The 7,162-nt window shown below is 38.6% G+C and overlaps 1 long non-coding RNA gene across 1 annotated transcript; it reads left to right on the top strand.

The window, feature by feature from the left end:
* Positions 1 to 4,917: 4,917 nt before the first annotated feature.
* Positions 4,918 to 7,045, top strand: LOC146655275 (uncharacterized). Its single transcript, XR_014914257.1, has 2 exons — positions 4,918 to 4,961; positions 5,496 to 7,045. It is a non-coding gene; the product is annotated as an uncharacterized LOC146655275 (long non-coding RNA).
* The last annotated feature ends 117 nt before the right edge of the window (positions 7,046 to 7,162 follow it).

Here is a 7,162-nt window from a genome sequence, read left to right as displayed (position 1 = left end):
ACGTGTTAACCAATCCTACATTAGATTATTATAGTGTATTTGAATATGCTTTTAATGCTGTAGATATAGGTATGATCACACACGTATATTTTCGGCTTAAAAGAGGTGTGCGTGTGTGCATATGTGTAAGTGGTAAAATAATCTGCAGCCTGCACCTGCCAAAAAAATAAAAATAAATAAATAAAATAAAAATTGATGTGATGTGCCTCCTGGTGATTGCACATCCCAGCTGGACCTAATTAAGTAAAAGTGCACCTAACGACCTTTGGCAAGTACGCCGACCTGCAGTGCTTCACTGCACATCCTCAGGAAACAAATTTGCAACTTTCTGTTGAAGTGTGCAATTATATACTGTAGATTTATCATGGCAAAATATCACTATAGACAGAAACGTAAATATTACTTTAGTTTTCTAAGTAGAACACGGCCCACGGACAAAAAGCGTTCTGAGGCTCTCATCTTAAACTAGTCCTGCATGTTGAACTGAAACTCATTGCTGATTTCCCAGTTTATGTCTCTCAGTTATTTTGCATTCAGTGAGAAACAAAACAAATCCTTTGTCTTGTTTCTTATTGGATGAGTGAATTACTACTTTTGCACTGGTGTTGTGTGTTGTCTGTGGCTCACAGAAGGATTTTCCTCAACAGGAAATTGTCAAGTCCCCCAGAGTCCCTCTCCTGTTTAGTAACCGAATATTGTCGTTGAGCTTTGAGAAAATAAAGTACACAGTAAGCAGCTTATCTGATAAATTTCCTTCTTCTTTGGGTCCCATGATCCATTGCTGAAATAAGCTTAAAATCCTCCCATCGGCTTCACTAGATTAATTTTACACAAATACAAAAATAAAACAGAGTTTTTAACTCCCTGTCCAATTTTCATTGTGATTTGGGCAATGATTTATCTTGTATATACACATGCTTTTGCTTTTATTTGTATAAATGTGTACATTTATATTTTCCCCTTGCATCACATTGTGCTTTATGTCTATATATATATTTATATATATATATATATATATATATATATATATATATATATATATATATATATATATTTATATATATATATATATATATATATCATGGCATATATGTATGTATATGCACTGGAATAATATTGTGTATTAAATGCATGCCTGGTTTATTTCGCAATATATCACTTTTAGACCCATAGGAGGAAATAAACACAAATGTAGGGCAATTCATTTTTGCTATGTGCATATTTTGGAGGGAGGAAGGAAAAAAAATATTACTTGGTGGAGAACAGTATATGCAATATTTAAAAGTGGATGATTTTAGAATCATATTAGTAATATTTTAGTAGGTGTCCAATGCATTCAGATGAAGGAAAAGTTACATTGAGAACCAATATAAAGTCCAATAAATGTATGAGAGATGCACTGGTACATACTGCAAAAGAAATGTCCATCATATTTAAGTAACTTTCCTCATTGTTGAGCCGTAGACATATTAGACTCTTTCTCAAGTGGAGCTGTTCTACTTTTTCTAGATTTTGAGAATAAAAGTTAATTTTGTAGCTTTTTTGCGATGTCACCATTTGCAAAAAGAAGCTAATTTTCCAAAATGCTTTTTTGACTGGTGTGCAATGATAGCAGAATATGTAATACAGTTTGGCTAGTGCCTATCCCAGTGGCCACGGGGTGCGAGGCAGGATACTTCCTGGACAGATTGTCAATGTGTTGAAGAGCTACCACACAGAGACAGACAACCGTTTAGACTTAGAATGACAATGTGGAGTCATGAGTTACACTAACTGTTCTGACTGTATGTCTTTGGTCTGTGGGAATAAGCCGGAGTGCAGACACAGGGAGAACATGCAAACTCACCCAGAAAAGCCCCAGTTATGGTGGTGGATTTGAACCTAAGACTTTATTGCTGTGAGGCAATGGTGCTAACCACTGCAACACCATGCTCCCTTAAATCTAACATATCATGCAGTAATGTATTACTACATTAGACTAATACACCACCTTACTGTGCAGGATTGTTTGTTGGCTTGGGAACAACAAACTTAATAAAAAGAAAAAAGCGTTCAGGTGAGGGGAAGAACTGAGGAGGGTGCAGCATGACCTAGGGTTGAAACTAAGGAAATGCAAGGACCTCCTACAGAAAGGAGCTGAAGGCTGAGCTCAAGCACAACATGAAGGATGTGTGCAGTGGAGGAAAATCACTGAGTTTAAGGTGACAGTCTACCAGTAGTCAACTTCGAGAGAGCAAATGAGCTTAACGGTTTCTTCAGCAGGTTTAGTTCACTTCCTCTGCTGCCTCCTCTACCTCACACCCTGGCCTCCACACATCCACTACCTTCAACACCTTCATCCTTCCATCCTGGTGAGCTCTGTCTATCACATCCTGATCTGTGAGTCACTCTGACGAGCACCTGATTCTGCAGTTACCGAATGAGTGATGTGCAAGAGGAGGCGTACAGAGCACCAGTGGATGATTTTATGGAGTGGTCTGGGAGGCAGAAATCATCTCCTTATGAATGTAATTAAGGCCAGAAAGATGGTGATTGACTTCAGAAGGAAAACGATGGCTACATGACCCATTAATGTGGCAAAGGAGTACAAGTACTTGGGCAAACCAAGCTTACACAGATGGGTCTTAAGCTTTTAAAAGTAAAAGTATCAACAATATCCACAGATCTTAAGTCCAGTGAAAGTGAGTTCCATAATGTAGACACAATGTCTCCTACAGTCCTTAGGCTCGATGGAGGTACCACCAACAAGCAGCAGACCAGTAGTTCTGTTAGTGTAAGTAAAAGGTAAATAAAATAGGGAAGGATCTGACTATTAGTAATCAATTTATAGTAATCACCAAACTTTTGACTTGAACTCTGAACTTTATGGGGATCCAGAGCAAAGACAACAAGCTGGGTGTCACTTGAGAGATTGTAGGATCTTGTGAATAAAAGCATGCACCATAATTTCCATTTCAGGTTGAAACACTATATATTTATGTCAGTCAGAGATCCACAGATTATAAAAACAAGATCTAACAAGAATCAGCAGGTTTATCAAAATTGAATGCCTGATCACATCTAACACCCAGACTCCTGACTGCTGGGAGACTGAAAGAAGTGATAGTTCAAAATTCCGACCACCATGGGGACAAATCATCAGGGGGATAAATGAGAATGTTTTTTTGTGTATTTAGTAGGGATGGGTATCGAAAACCGGTTCTTGTTGAGAACCGGTTCCCACTGTTTCAATTCCTTGGAATCGTTTGCCACTTTTAAAAACGATTCGCTTATCGATTCCAGTCGCCCCGAATGACGTCATCACGTTGAGTAGCGTCTTTTACCCAGTAGGAAACACGGCGCCTGAGCGGCACAAACGCTCAAAAGTTTGGTTACACTTTATGAGAAAGGATGACAACAGGGCAACGTGCAATACTTGCAAAGTAGAGATTTCATCAAAGGGAGGAAACACTACGAATATGCAAAAGCATTTGCTCAAAAAACACGCGATTGCTTTCAACGAATGTCGTGTTTTTGATCCGCTCCGGACTAGCGAAGCTCAACCCAGCAGCAGCGGTAGCGTTTCCACGTCCTCTCCCGTTAATACTGCAGGTAACTAATCAATTAGCATTGCATATTATGTTAGCGCGATTTACCTTATTACAAAACCTGCTATTACTGTGCGTTGCATTTAGATAACCATGATGAGAGAGACAGAGTCTGGCTGGCTCAGATGCTGGCAGTTCTCGCTGCAGTCTACCGGTAGCGTCTCCTTTCAGGCCAGGATAGACGAATGTCACCCAGCAGTGTCTAAGTTTGTGGTCAAAGGCTTCCACTAGGGGTGGGTTTTTATAATCGATTCATCGATTAAAATCGATTCTGGCTTGGATGACGTAAAATCGATTCATTAAAATCCTGAATCGATTTTTTAATATAAATTTATTTTGCCCAAAATGCCAGAATCTCTGGTGACATCTCACAAAATTTCAAGAACCACCAAACAGTTAAGACAGTAAATGAGAGCAGGTACACGGATTCTGCACATAGACTTAAACACACAGCGGGACCCGCGGATCAGAATCAGTTAGATGTCGCCTTTCTCACGGTCGGGGCTGAAAGCCGACAGCTCGCTGATTCTGATCTGTCGGCGGGTCCGCGCTTTGTGTTCACGCCCTTTATGCGCCGATTCTAAAGCTGTTAGTTTGATCTCTCTCCAAACAATATTGACCGAACCAGCAGCAAAAGAAGATCCAAACGCTTCACATAAAATCGTCATGAATTCACTCAGACTTTTACTGTTTTGCTTCCACTGCGATGCACAGCTCTCTCTCTCTCTCTCTCTCCCTCTCTCTCTCTCTGTACTTCAAGAACAGTTTCCCTTTCTTCATTATTCGCTTGCTTGTTACGCACAAGTCTACTGTTGTTTACAGCGCTGTCGCACACTGTTTTTTTCCCTTTTACATTCTTCCGAAAAGAAAACCTCATTTCTGCTGTTCAATACTGAACAAATTTAAACTTTTTAAAATTATTCAAAATGCAAAACGCTTAACGTGTCTCTAATAAAACTGCTGTAACGTCAGAGGTAATGTTCATATGTTGATTAATGGTTTTCTTTCGTTTTTGATGTACTGCAGAATATTTTTATAAATCCCAGGCCAGGAAAACCTTCATGTTTTTCTGTTTTATCTTCAGCTACTTTGACACAAAGGCATCTGCTGTGACGCTCACACCTTTGATAAAGTCTTGCGTGTGTCAGCTTCCTTTTTATTGATACAAAAATATGTAAATGTACTGATCTGAATTATAATATTTCTGACTGTCAAAATTTCCCAGATTTAAATCGAATCGAATTAAATCGAATCGTGGATCGAATCGATTCGGGACCTTGTGAATCGGAATTGAATCGATTCTAGAAATCAGTGACGATACCCAGCCCTAGCTTCCACCCATTTGCCACAGCAGATGCCCCCGATTTCACTTTGGTAAGTGAATATGTTTAATTGTAGGCAGGGACATTACTGGATATTCTTGTGTAATTGCTACAGAATAATTTATGTTAAACTTTGTTATTGCTACAGGAGAATATTTATTTTATTATTTTACATATACATTTTTTTTCCTGGGGACCCTGTGACACCCCATTGAAGAGCCGTAGGCTGTGAATCTCTTAAGATCTCACTGTTGGGTTTGTAAGGCCATGTTACTCCTAAATTTCTATCTTGTTCAAAGAGAAGATATAAAACAAAGTTCTAAGCTAATCGGCTTTAGTGTTCTCCTTTTTAAAAAAAAAGAATCGATAAGAGAATCGATAAGGAATCGAATCGTTAAACAGAATCGAAAATGGAATCGGAATCGGAATCGTTAAAATCTTTTAGACCCATCCCTAGTATTTAGTGACAATAATTCACTTCTTTATAACATTAATGTAGTCCTGAAAAACAGATTGGGCTACATTTGCATGAAATGTACAACAGGATATCATCTCTGGTATAAAATTGTCTTTATGGTTGGTCTAGGTGGAAGCAGATATAAACCAAAGAAGATGGGCCCCAGGACAGAACCCTGGGGCACGGCACAGGATAGAATGGGAGTATAGGACACAGACACAAAGATCCAATCCAGAGCTTTCGAGGTTAGCATAGAAAAGAAGAAAAGGATTTCCTAAACGATAATAAACACTGCATCTAGTTAAGTAGGTTAAATATTTACATACTGTACATGTGATAAATAAATGCAGATGGCACACTTGCAGCAGAGCTTATATGCATGATTACTTTCTTATAAATAATAAATAGTAATTAGAATTTCCTGCCCTGATTATGGCTTGTTTATGACTGAATTTGTTTTTCGTGCATGCGATGGACGCACGTGGAAACCAAAGAGGAAAAAGCAAACCAGGATTCACCATTGTTCACTTCTGCACTTCATCAAATCTAATGAAAGCCTGCAGGCCTGATAACATTGTACTGCTTCAGGGTAAATTATTCCACATCCTGCGTGAAAGCTACCTCTGCCTGGCTGTTAATATTCTCATATTTAGGCCTGCACAGACTGAGATGGTGGTTGGACCCCATGAGACCCCGCAGATGGGACAGCTTGTGCCATACTGTGTGCCGCCACATCCAGACGGTAAAATGTCACAAAAATGTCAGGGGAAACCCAGTTGGCTTCATAGCTGATACTCCTCAGTGATACACCATTGAACAACACCAAAGAAAAGGCCAAACTGCCCTACACTCAAGTACTGTCACAGACTGTATATTGGCACTGTTGCCATTAGTCAGGCATTGGTTCAATATCTTATTCTCCTGCTTTTCAGCTTGAGATTATAAAAAGCAGACTGGTGTATTTATTGGACAGATGTGTGGATTTATTGGGAACAACAAAGCCATAAGAACCAAACATTTAGTTATTAACTGTGACAGGGGCTCGCTCTTTCCAATCAGTCCACGGCTTTAAAGGGGTGTTAAATAATCTATGACCTTTATAGGACCAGTAGGAATTGCAACCAATTTGGCAGAACTTATCTCCTCCTCCAAGTCTCTGGCACAGAACCAACCTCGACCCCTCCTCTTCCCCTGAGCGACGGCGGCCTGCAACTGACAAAAGCTGTGTTCTCGGAAAAGGGTCAAATAAACTTTCTAATGAGAGCAAAAATCCAATGCAAATGTCTCCTTTGAAGAGGTAATCATGTCAGGATGAAAAATACTGGCAAACCTAGTTGTGTTTTTTTTATGCTTGCTACACGGAGTTTCTAAAAAGTACTGAATAAGCTAGATCCTAATTACAGCACAAGAAATTATGTATTTTACCTTTTTATCTTTACTCAGTTGTATATAGTATTTGTATTTGTATTCTATTTTTATCTTATTGTATATTTATTTTATTTTATTCTACTGTATATAGTATTTTATTTTATTCTATTCTGTACAGTTGTGTACTGTATTTATTCTTATTGTATTCTAATTTTTGCCTCATAACTTTTGCACTGTCCACTTCCTGCTGTGACAAAACAAATTTCCCACGTGTGGGACTAATAAAGGTTATCTTATCTTATCTTATCTTATCTTAAAAAAGAACATTTTCACTAGCAAACTCCAGTCAAAATGACAAAGTTTGAAATGGCACTGCTGATAACAACAAACAAAAACTTCTAATGTTTAATACATATTTTATTGTGTCT

The sequence above is a fragment of the Rhamphochromis longiceps genome, linkage group LG13 (genome assembly GCF_057381845.1).
Source record: "Rhamphochromis longiceps isolate RC_006_pf linkage group LG13, R_longiceps_female_GT1.1, whole genome shotgun sequence".
NCBI lineage: Eukaryota > Metazoa > Chordata > Actinopteri > Cichliformes > Cichlidae > Rhamphochromis > Rhamphochromis longiceps.
This window is presented reverse-complemented; position numbering and strand designations above follow the sequence as displayed.